Source organism: Procambarus clarkii, chromosome 37 (genome assembly GCF_040958095.1).
Source record: "Procambarus clarkii isolate CNS0578487 chromosome 37, FALCON_Pclarkii_2.0, whole genome shotgun sequence".
Taxonomy (NCBI): Eukaryota; Metazoa; Arthropoda; class Malacostraca; order Decapoda; family Cambaridae; genus Procambarus; species Procambarus clarkii.
Window position 1 is genome coordinate 31530653 of NC_091186.1, and position 10355 is coordinate 31541007.

Sequence of the window (10355 nt, forward strand, 5' to 3'; positions counted from 1 at the left end):
TTTTTTTTTTTGCCAGAGGACCCCTGTGGGGTGTAAGCGCCACAGGTCCCCATTTTTTTTTCAGGTCAAATATCCCCTTTGCGCCCCAAGGGTTTCAGGTAAATTTAGAAAATCCCCTGTGGGCCCCAAGGGTTTCAGGTAAATTTTGTCAGTCACAGATTTTAGAAGTAAGGATTTCTTATGAGAAAAATAATTTCCGAGACATAGAAGTTTGTTAAGGCCTTATGGGAGAAATTCAAATAACGTATGTAGCTCTTTAGGGCTTCCAGGAGAACTCTACGGACATATTTTACATGTTTTCAACTTACAAAATCGTCTATGTAAGCCTTAGTTATTCATATAAATTTAGAAAATCACCTGTGTAAGTCATTGTTTTCAGGGTTTCGTACATCACACCCCCCTCCCTCCCCCCTTACCTCGCAATCTCTCGCGTCACCTTTATTTACTTTACGCCCGGACAGCCAGACCTCTTATCTTATGTTATCTTCTCATAATATCTCAACCGTCCCTCCTCTCTCTCTCTCTCTCGTTTCATTCAGTTCAACTATTTTCCAACATCGTATGTTTGCTCCTTTTCATTAAGCAAGTCAGTATGTTTGCTCCTTTTCATTAAGCAAGTCAGTTTTACACAAATAAATCATGTTAGTAAGCAAGTTCTAGCTCACGTTCCCCACCTTAGTCCCCTGTCGTATAAAGAATACTATCATTCCAATCCCTCTAAAATTTAAAAAAATCATATTTCAAATGTAGTTCAATACAGTAATTTAGTTACCAAGCTCCAGCTCTTGTCCTCCGCCTTAGCTCTCTCTCGTATCTTCGTTAGTATCAGTCCAATTTCCCTGAAATTTCTACCCTCTGTATTTCAGACATAGTTTAGTAAATGCAAACAATTATCAAACTCTAGCTCTTGTCCCCAGCTTAGTTCATTTGTACAAAATCATTAGTAACAGTCCAAATTCCCTGAGATTTTTAGCCTCTGTATTTCAGACACCGTAAATAAGATCAAAACAGTTACCAAGCTCCAGCTCTTGTCCTCCGCCTTAGCTCTCTCTCGTATCTTCGTTAGTAATAGATCAATTTCCCTTAAATTGTTACCCTCTGTATTTCAGACACCGTAAATAAAATCAAGTCAGTTATCGAGCTCCAGCTCTCGTCCCCGCCTTAATTCTCTTTCGTATCTTTGTAAATAATAACCCATCAATTTCCCTAAAATTAAAAGCAGACATACTTCAAAGTTAGTAAATAAAATCAAGTCAGTTATCGAGCTCCAGCTCTCGTCCCCGCCTTAGTTCTCTTTCATATCTTTGTAAATAAACCATCAATTTCCCTGAAATTTTTACCCTCTATATTTCAGACATAGTAAATATGAAGTAAACAATTATAAAACTCTAGCTCTTGTCCTCTGTCCAAGTTCACTCCTGTAAATTCATTACTATCAATCCAAATCCCCCTGAGATTTAAACACCCAACTACATTTTCAGACATAGTAAATAAAAACCAGTTCAGTTATCAAGTTACAACTCTTGTGCCCCAGCTTAGTTCATTTGTGCAAGTTCTTTATTTTCCAACTAAATCACCCTGAGATTTAAGATCACCTTATTTTCTAACGTAGTAAAATTAATCTGGACATTAGCCTTAGATCATCAGACATAAATATATTCGATCAAGTCCGTCTCCAGCGTATCTCTTATCCGAGTATACACATAACCCCAACCTGTTTAATTATCTTTCACCCCCTCCCACCTTCCTCCATCTCATCCAAGTCTCGTAAATTTAAATGTAGCTGTTAATTTGCGTTCTTTCCCCGTTCATAGCATATTCTCTGTAAGTTCAGATCTGTACTCAGTCTTACATATTCTCTACTTCTTTCCAATTTTATACAAGACTTAAACAACTATTACCGTCTCCTCTATCTTATTTAAACATGAGTCATATGTAAATATACCCCGACTCTTTCCATCCAATACAAGTCCTAGCTTGTTCACCGCCCAACTCACTACGCTATTTCTACTCTACATGTTATAGCATGTTTTCCGCTCATCTTGGTACCAACCCTTACAATCTCTCTCTCTCATTCCTTTACATGTCTCAGCATGTTCGCCTCGCATCTTACTACGCTGTCTACTTTACATGTTGTAGCGTGTATTACTGTGTCCCATATCTTATTTAAACATGAGTCATATGTAAATATACCCGACTCCTTCCATCCATTACAAGTCCTAGCTTGTTCTCCGCCCAACTCACTACACTGTCTACTTTACATGTTGTAGCATGTTTTCCGCACATCTTGATACCATCCCTTACAATCTCTCAATCCTTTACACATCCCAACTTTCAACCCTTTCTTACAATTTTCCTCCATCCCTCCGCTACATGTTCTTACCCGTTCATTACAGTCCACTACTTATTCTCTAATCATCTCTGTACTAATTCTCAAAACTAGTTGGTTCTGTCATTTTAGTAAGTAAGTAAGTAGATCATCGTTATTAACAACGACAACAACAACAACAACAGTAACATTACTAATTCACAGTAAGTTACTACTGAGCATTTGGTAGTTATCCATTTTCAAATAAGGTCAATATAAATCATTCTAAGACATCTTCGTACAATTAAAGATACTTGCCCGTGCACTAAGTCATTACTTACAGTAGCATCTTAAGGCATTGTTTTCGTAACTCAGTTTTATTAAACATACACCTTCATTAGTCAAAGGAAAACTTTTCAAGTCATTGTATTCAATATTTCCGTTAAACTTACTACATCATGTCATTATTCGGTTTCATAATTAAGTACTTGTTTCAGTCCTCCAATGTAATAAGCAAATTATTCTATTAAGGATAAAGAAATCTTATTTAGAAGAGACATTAAGTTTATTACAACATTTAACGCATACAAGTGTTTTAGTAGTTATACAGGTATTCAAGAAATCATAAGTGTTCAAGAAGCAATTATATACAAGTGTTCTTAGTAGTTATACAGGTATTCAAGAAATCATAAGTGTTCTTAGTAGTTTTACAAGTGTTCAAGAAAATCATATACAGTTATTCTTAGTAGTTTTACAAGTGTTCAAGAAAATCATATACAGTTATTCTTAGTAGTTATACAGGTATTCATAAGTGTTCAAGAAGCAATTATATACAAGTGTTCTTAGTAGTTATACAAGTGTTCAAGAAGCAATTATATACAAGTGTTCTTAGTAGTTATACAAGTGTTCAAGAAATCATAAACACTATAGTCTTATATAGAAATAAACATTTGAATTTATAAAAGAATTATAAGTAAAACATGTATTTGATTTCACACAATGAAACTCCCTATCCAGCAAGTTAAAAAATCCATCACATGCACAGCATCCCCCTTCCCCTTCTCCAAAATAAATTAGTTTTTGTCCCTTAAATTCCTTTAAAACATAGAAAGCATCGCTATAAACATTATCATCACAAATCAATTCAGGCCAGGACATTAGAAGTACTTCTCTGTCATTACAATAAGTCCTAACTGCTTCTACAGCATCCATTTGTTCAACCTCCATCCACTTACTCTCACCCATATTCGAGTAATTATCTGTAGCTCGTACCACATTAGTATGTCTTATCCTAATAAGATTTTCAATAAAGGCCATACCAGAGAAAACACCAAGTACAGGATCCTGTCCTATAAATCTCATCACTGCCTCTATTTCTATCTTTTGGGGGGTATGATATCCTATTTCTGGTCTCATCTTTATTAAATTTATCGGAAAAGATGGAAAGCTCTCCTCCATATGATCAATTAAACTCCAATGTTCATCTTCTTCTGTTTTAGGGTGAATAATACTAAGCTCTTTCACAGTCTTACTATTTACCTGCTGTTGCAGTTCATCCTGGCTCATTATAGTATACACTTCTCGTTCTTCAGAACTCAACTTATTAATAAACCAGTTTGCAGCATTTGGAGAACCAATTTCATCCACAAATTTTCTTATAAAAAATTTATCCTTTAAGTTACATCCTATAGGCACTTCTTCAAATTCTGGAAATATGTATTTAAAACGGGGTTTAGGTCTAAAAGTGCAAATTATTTTATCGCCTTTAAATAACAAAGAAATTTTCTTCATCTCGGCCTTACTAGGAGTTTTCGTCAGCAACAACACTTGACAATTCTCATGTTTCTTGAGTACATCTGTAACACTCTCTTTTAAGCTAAATAAGACTATGTCGCATTTTATCATTGGAAGTTCTTCTTTCAACTTTATGAAATCATGACCGATCAGTATCATTAAAACATTTTCACTTTTGCTAATAAACTTTGCTAGAGCTGGAACAATGTTCTCATGCGTACATTTATCAGTATGTGTCATCACTTTATAAGTCTGTTTTTCCGCCAGGGGCATATTCTTCCACAAAACAGTCGAAGCTGGACTTTGCCATATAGTTTCTGACACAAGATCAGGCATGCTTCCAAACCCTGGTAGACTCTTCACATCCATCACATGGGGTAGATCTTTAAACAAAGAAAAATACAATATTTAACACACAGGGACTATTAAATAATCATAATATTTCAAAACTAAAAGATATTCAATAATAAGCAAAATTATATCACAACAAATATAACGAGTACTGTAAGTACACCATACAATAATTACTTACTGTATACAGCAGCCATCGATCCGAGTATGTCTTGTCACTGCTGGACTGAGATGGGGAGTTTATGGCAAGATATATCCCGACCTAGCTTATCACATCGGAGATTGTTACGCTCCGCCCCTCTCTCTTAGCTGTAGTTTCCAAATTAGTTATATGTATTATTTCAGATCTACTAGTTTTAACTATGACATTCTCTTCCGTTTATTAGATCTACCCTCTACTTGTTTCTTCTCTCTCCCAGTCCCCGTAACATCTTCTCCAAGAGGTATACGAACCATTAATAATTCTTTTTTATTATTCTTTAAAACATAAGCTAAATGGGCTAGTCCTGGAAAATAGTGTGTCTCCCATTCTTCTTGTTCTTCTTTACTCCATCCTATTCCGTCATTAAACCCAATACCATATGGAATAATTATACGCTGGATTAAATTATTATTTCTTGCCTGACAACAAATTTGTCTTATTGCAGATTTAAAACTCCAACGTTTAATAATATCTTTCTGTAATCCTAGATCTTCATTAGAGCTACTGTATTGAAGTCCTATAATATGAGGTTTTATTTCTGGTTCTGGAGATAAAGCAAGTACTATACCACCAGGAGTTATATTATTCTGTACCACTTCACACTCGGAAACTTTACTGTAAGGATATTTTTCCCATAACAGTTGTGCAAATCCACCGGATAAATTATGAGAATCGTAGACAAGACAGTCTCCAGGTTTTAGAATTTCATCACTAGTAAAATCAGCATCTATAATACACTTATTCAAACGCTTAAGCTTCACTTGCATGTACATAGAACAATCCATCTTGAAGTAAGACAGAAAAAGTTTCGTACCTCTTCCTATATACTCAGAAAAGTAGAGTTGACATTTAGACATTAAAAGGGAGAAAATAAACACACGAGTTTCTATTTTGTTATTTAATGTGTAAAAATGTACAATGTATTTAATTTGTAAAAATGTACAAAGTATAAATTATTTACAGACATTATTATTCCCAATCCATCTTCTCTTCTAAATTTGTAAAACTACTACTAACACACATTGTAACATTAGTATCAACAGACGTAGTAACATTAACAGGTGTTGAATTAATTGTATCAGACAACTTAGTGTTGATAGAAGGTGAACTAGCATCAGCGGTAGCAGGCGTAGCATCATCTTCAGGTGTCCTAGCAGCATCAGTAGCATTAGTTGTGGATCCATTTTGAAGAACAGCAATGTATGGAATCTTATTTTCAAAGATGCCGTGGGTGGATGACTGAGGAGGAACGATGTTTTCGGGACGTACTATGAAGAGTACAATACCTCGTTTTCGTAGTTTTTGTCCTATTTTCTCAAGTATAGGCAAATATTTACTTTCCCATACTGCGCAGTTGTCCAAATAACTTGACATGCCAAACCCATATGGAATAATAATTCTCTTAACACATCTTTTAAGAATGAAAACAAGGGCTTCCTTCAGAGCATTTTCAAACCAGCGCCATCTCTGATATTCTGTATCTTTTTCAAGTCCATCGTAAAAATGTTCATCTAAACTTCGTACTTCACACGGAGGATTTTCATATGCTGGTAAAGTTGCAGGTCTACTAGCAAACTGAGTCACTAAACCAATAATAAGGGGTAGATGGGGATCTTCATCCATCCTGTTGTTAAATTCAGGTGGTTCTCCAATATGTATACTACCAGGGTTACTGCGATAAGATACAACAGCCCTGTTTTTGTAAGGAAAGTTTTCACGATGTAATCTCGCATATGGGTAACGATCCCACAATCCTTGCACAATTTTACACATTTGTACACTCGTAGCATCAAGATCGTACAATAAACAGTCGTGATTATTGTAGACGGACAGGGAGGCAAAGTCTCCAATAATAGTCTTGATCTCCATAGCCTTGAATATCCAAGCTTGAAGTAGATTCTGACATCCAAGAAGAGGAGGACACCGTAAGAGATCACTCCGGGGAAGCATATATACATCTTTAGGCTGCGCGTAGAAACACTGCGCACACAAAAGGTTGCCAAGTGTTACTTGCTCTTCCTCTGCATAATCTCCTCGTTAAACAGTAATTTAACTTCCACTCCGTAGGGTTTTAACTGTTTATACATATCTTCAATAACAGGAAGATAAGTATTTTCCCAAACTTTATCTCTTCGAACGCATGTAATCCCAATTCCTGTTGGTATTATAACTCTCATAATTTGAGGAGAGCCCTTGATAAAGTTAAATAAATCTTTCATACCATTCTTGAAGTAGACGAGACGATTAATGGATGTATCTTCGTTTAATCCAGAGAGCATGTTTCTGTCTTTTGAGTTTTCTATAATTCCCTGAGCAATGTTATTACTTTCTATAGGTAATCCAATACCGTATTGTGTGGCTATAGCAACAATATACGGAAGATTTTCTCCTTTAGAGATATGAATTGTTCCTGGTACTGGACGATCTTCAGGGATACATCTCTTAAGACTGTACAAGGGTCGGCGAACATTATAAGCATCAGCATGAGAATATTTCTTGGCTAAGTCTAGAGCCATTCCTCTGGGAACACAGGATATACAGTTCACTCCGTACACAATACAGGTTTCATTATTACAAAATGAATCGTCGGTTAAATAACCCTGACAAGTTGTCAGAACAGTATCCATGGTGAATTTTCTTCCTCGTAAGGTAGTAGATACGATCCAGATAGTCGTAATAATATCCCTAATGTGAGGTCCGCGCTCTTATATTGGGGGAAATGTAAAAGTTACCACGTATTTGAATATATTAATAAGGATTTTTGTTACCTTAGAGTGATATTATATATTACATTATAACTAATAGTATATTTCATTTTAGGATATAGATGCTTTAAGCATATATTTTAATTAGATTAAATAAGAATTTACTACTAAATTATATATATATATCTATCATTATGTACGGCAGCTACGAATAATGACGTAACAGTATACTTTTAGCGAGATTGCCAAAGTGATGTATTTTTCTAATAAGTCTAATAAATAATGAAAGTAGTTTACTAAGTATTTATATAAGAGCTTTATTTAATTAAGAAACTTTAAGGATTTTTAAGTAGAGAAGTATTTAGAGGAGATTACTGTCTATTATAAATGAGGAAACTGTTAAATATGTAGCGATGTACGATACTTATTTTAGGGATATATATACTTGCTTATCCTACTCTAATAGTTAGTGCTGCCCTCACACGATGGATCCTTTGCGTGCCAGGAAGTTTTACAGTATAGAAAGCCTTAAATGTGCAGGAGTTAGACTACAAACATTTGTGGATTGGCCCATTAAGTGGTTAAACCCTATTGACTTAGTTGAAGATGGGTTCTATTACCTTCGCAATAGTGATTATTGTTTGTGTGCATTTTGTTATTGTATAGTAGGTGCATGGATTGTTGGTGATACCCCCAGAAGACGTCATAAGATCATTAATCAAGACTGTGCCTTTATTAGAGGCAAGAGGAGTGACAATGTTTCTTTAGAGGTGTCTGAGATAGCTTTCAAATATGGACTGGAATTTGTTTCCCATAAAATAGAACTGGGAAATAAGAAAATAAGTGGTAGTAGTAAGTATATATTCTTATGATGTATTCTTATACCAGTCTTATATACTCTGTACAAAACTTGATTGCTTAAATAGATACTTCTTATTCTTCTAAAGAATAATTTACGTAACTACGTTATATTTTTTTAGGTGGTGCTCCTCCTAAGGAAGATCTGGGATTGATCAAATTTAGGAAATCGCTGAATCCAGGATTGGTAACTTATAAATCTCGCCTAGAGACATTTGATATGACGTGGCCTGGAAGCGTCAAGCAAACTTCTCATGAGCTGGCAGAAGCTGGTTTTTTTTACTGTGGTATGAAGTGTTTTAACTATTTTAACTTAATAGAGTTATAAGTAAAGAAATAATGAATATTAGTTAAAAGATAGTAACGAGATAATGCTGGATTGTTTTATGGTTTTCAGGTATAAGTGACCACGTCTGCTGCTATCACTGCGCCTGTGGAATACGAAATTGGAGACCAGAAGATGATCCTTGGACTTTACATGCGAGATGTAGTCCAGAATGTGCTTACATTATTCTTGCAAGGGGCAAGGAATTTGTTAAGAATGCTAGATTGACAATGCCATTACCTATAAAACCTATAGACAATGATTTAATTAATATCTTAATGGAGGGTATGGATAAGTTCAAACATCTGATTCATCAAAAATTATTACCTGTGGAGAGTATAAGATTTGCTTTAAGTGAGTATCTTAAGGAATCCAGAGATTTGTTACCTTTTATTATACAAAGTAGATGTCTAGAAATCGTGTTGAGGTATATGCAAGAGGGTACAGATATTTATTTACGGGTACGGGACTTAATTTATGAGGCAGTTGATGATAAAGAGGAACAAGAAGCTACGCTTGAAGATCTGGGATTGAAAACTTTACCGGAGACTTGTACTAACACTGTTGAAAACAAGGACTGTATAGAACAATCTTGGGAAGAAGATATTTTATGCAGAGTTTGTATGGATAAAAATATAAATATTGTAATACTACCATGTAAACATATGGTGACATGCAGTGGTTGTCTTTTAGCTCTGAAATGCTGTCCAATTTGTAGAGGAAATATTTTATATATAATAAATCCAATTGCTTCTTGAACACTTATGATTTTCTTGAACACTTGTATAACTACTAAGAATAACTGTATATGATTTTCTTGAACACTTGTATAACTACTAAGAACACTTATGATTTCTTGAATACCTGTATAACTACTAAGAACACTTGTATATAATTGCTTCTTGAACACTTATGATTTCTTGAATACCTGTATAACTACTAAAACACTTGTATGCGTTAAATGTTGTAATAAACTTAATGTCTCTTCTAAATAAGATTTCTTTATCCTTAATAGAATAATTTGCTTATTACATTGGAGGACTGAAACAAGTACTTAATTATGAAACCGAATAATGACATGACGTAGTAAGTTTAACGGAAATATTGAATACAATGACTTGAAAAGTTTTCCTTTGACTAATGAAGGTGTATGTTTAATAAAACTGAGTTACGAAAACAATGCCTTAAGATGCTACTGTAAGTAATGACTTAGTGCACAGGCAAGTATCTTTAATTGTACGAAGATGTCTTAGAATGATTTATATTGACCTTATTTGAAAATGGATAACTACGAAATGCTCAGTAGTAACTTACTGTGAATTAGTAATGTTACTGTTGTTGTTGTTGTTGTCGTTGTTAATAACGATGATCTACTTACTTACTTACTAAAATGACAGAACCAACTAGTTTTGAGAATTAGTACAGAGATGATTAGAGAATAAGTAGTGGACTGTAATGAACGGGTAAGAACATGTAGCGGAGGGATGGAGGAAAATTGTAAGAAAGGGTTGAAAGTTGGGATGTGTAAAGGATTGAGAGATTGTAAGGGATGGTATCAAGATGTGCGGAAAACATGCTACAACATGTAAAGTAGACAGTGTAGTGAGTTGGGCGGTGAACAAGCTAGGACTTGTAATGGATGGAAGGAGTCGGGTATATTTACATATGACTCATGTTTAAATAAGATATGGGACACAGTAATACACGCTACAACATGTAAAGTAGACAGCGTAGTAAGATGCGAGGCGAACATGCTGAGACATGTAAAGGAATGAGAGAGAGAGAGATTGTAAGGGTTGGTACCAAGATGAG

At 34.8% G+C, this 10355-nt stretch overlaps 1 long non-coding RNA gene across 1 annotated transcript; it reads left to right on the forward strand.

Moving 5' to 3' along the window:
- The first annotated feature begins 7884 nt into the window (after positions 1-7884).
- Positions 7885-9404, forward strand: LOC138371967 (uncharacterized). Its single transcript, XR_011230593.1, has 3 exons — positions 7885-8212; positions 8341-8505; positions 8616-9404. It is a non-coding gene; the product is annotated as an uncharacterized lncRNA (long non-coding RNA).
- Positions 9405-10355: the final 951 nt, after the last annotated feature.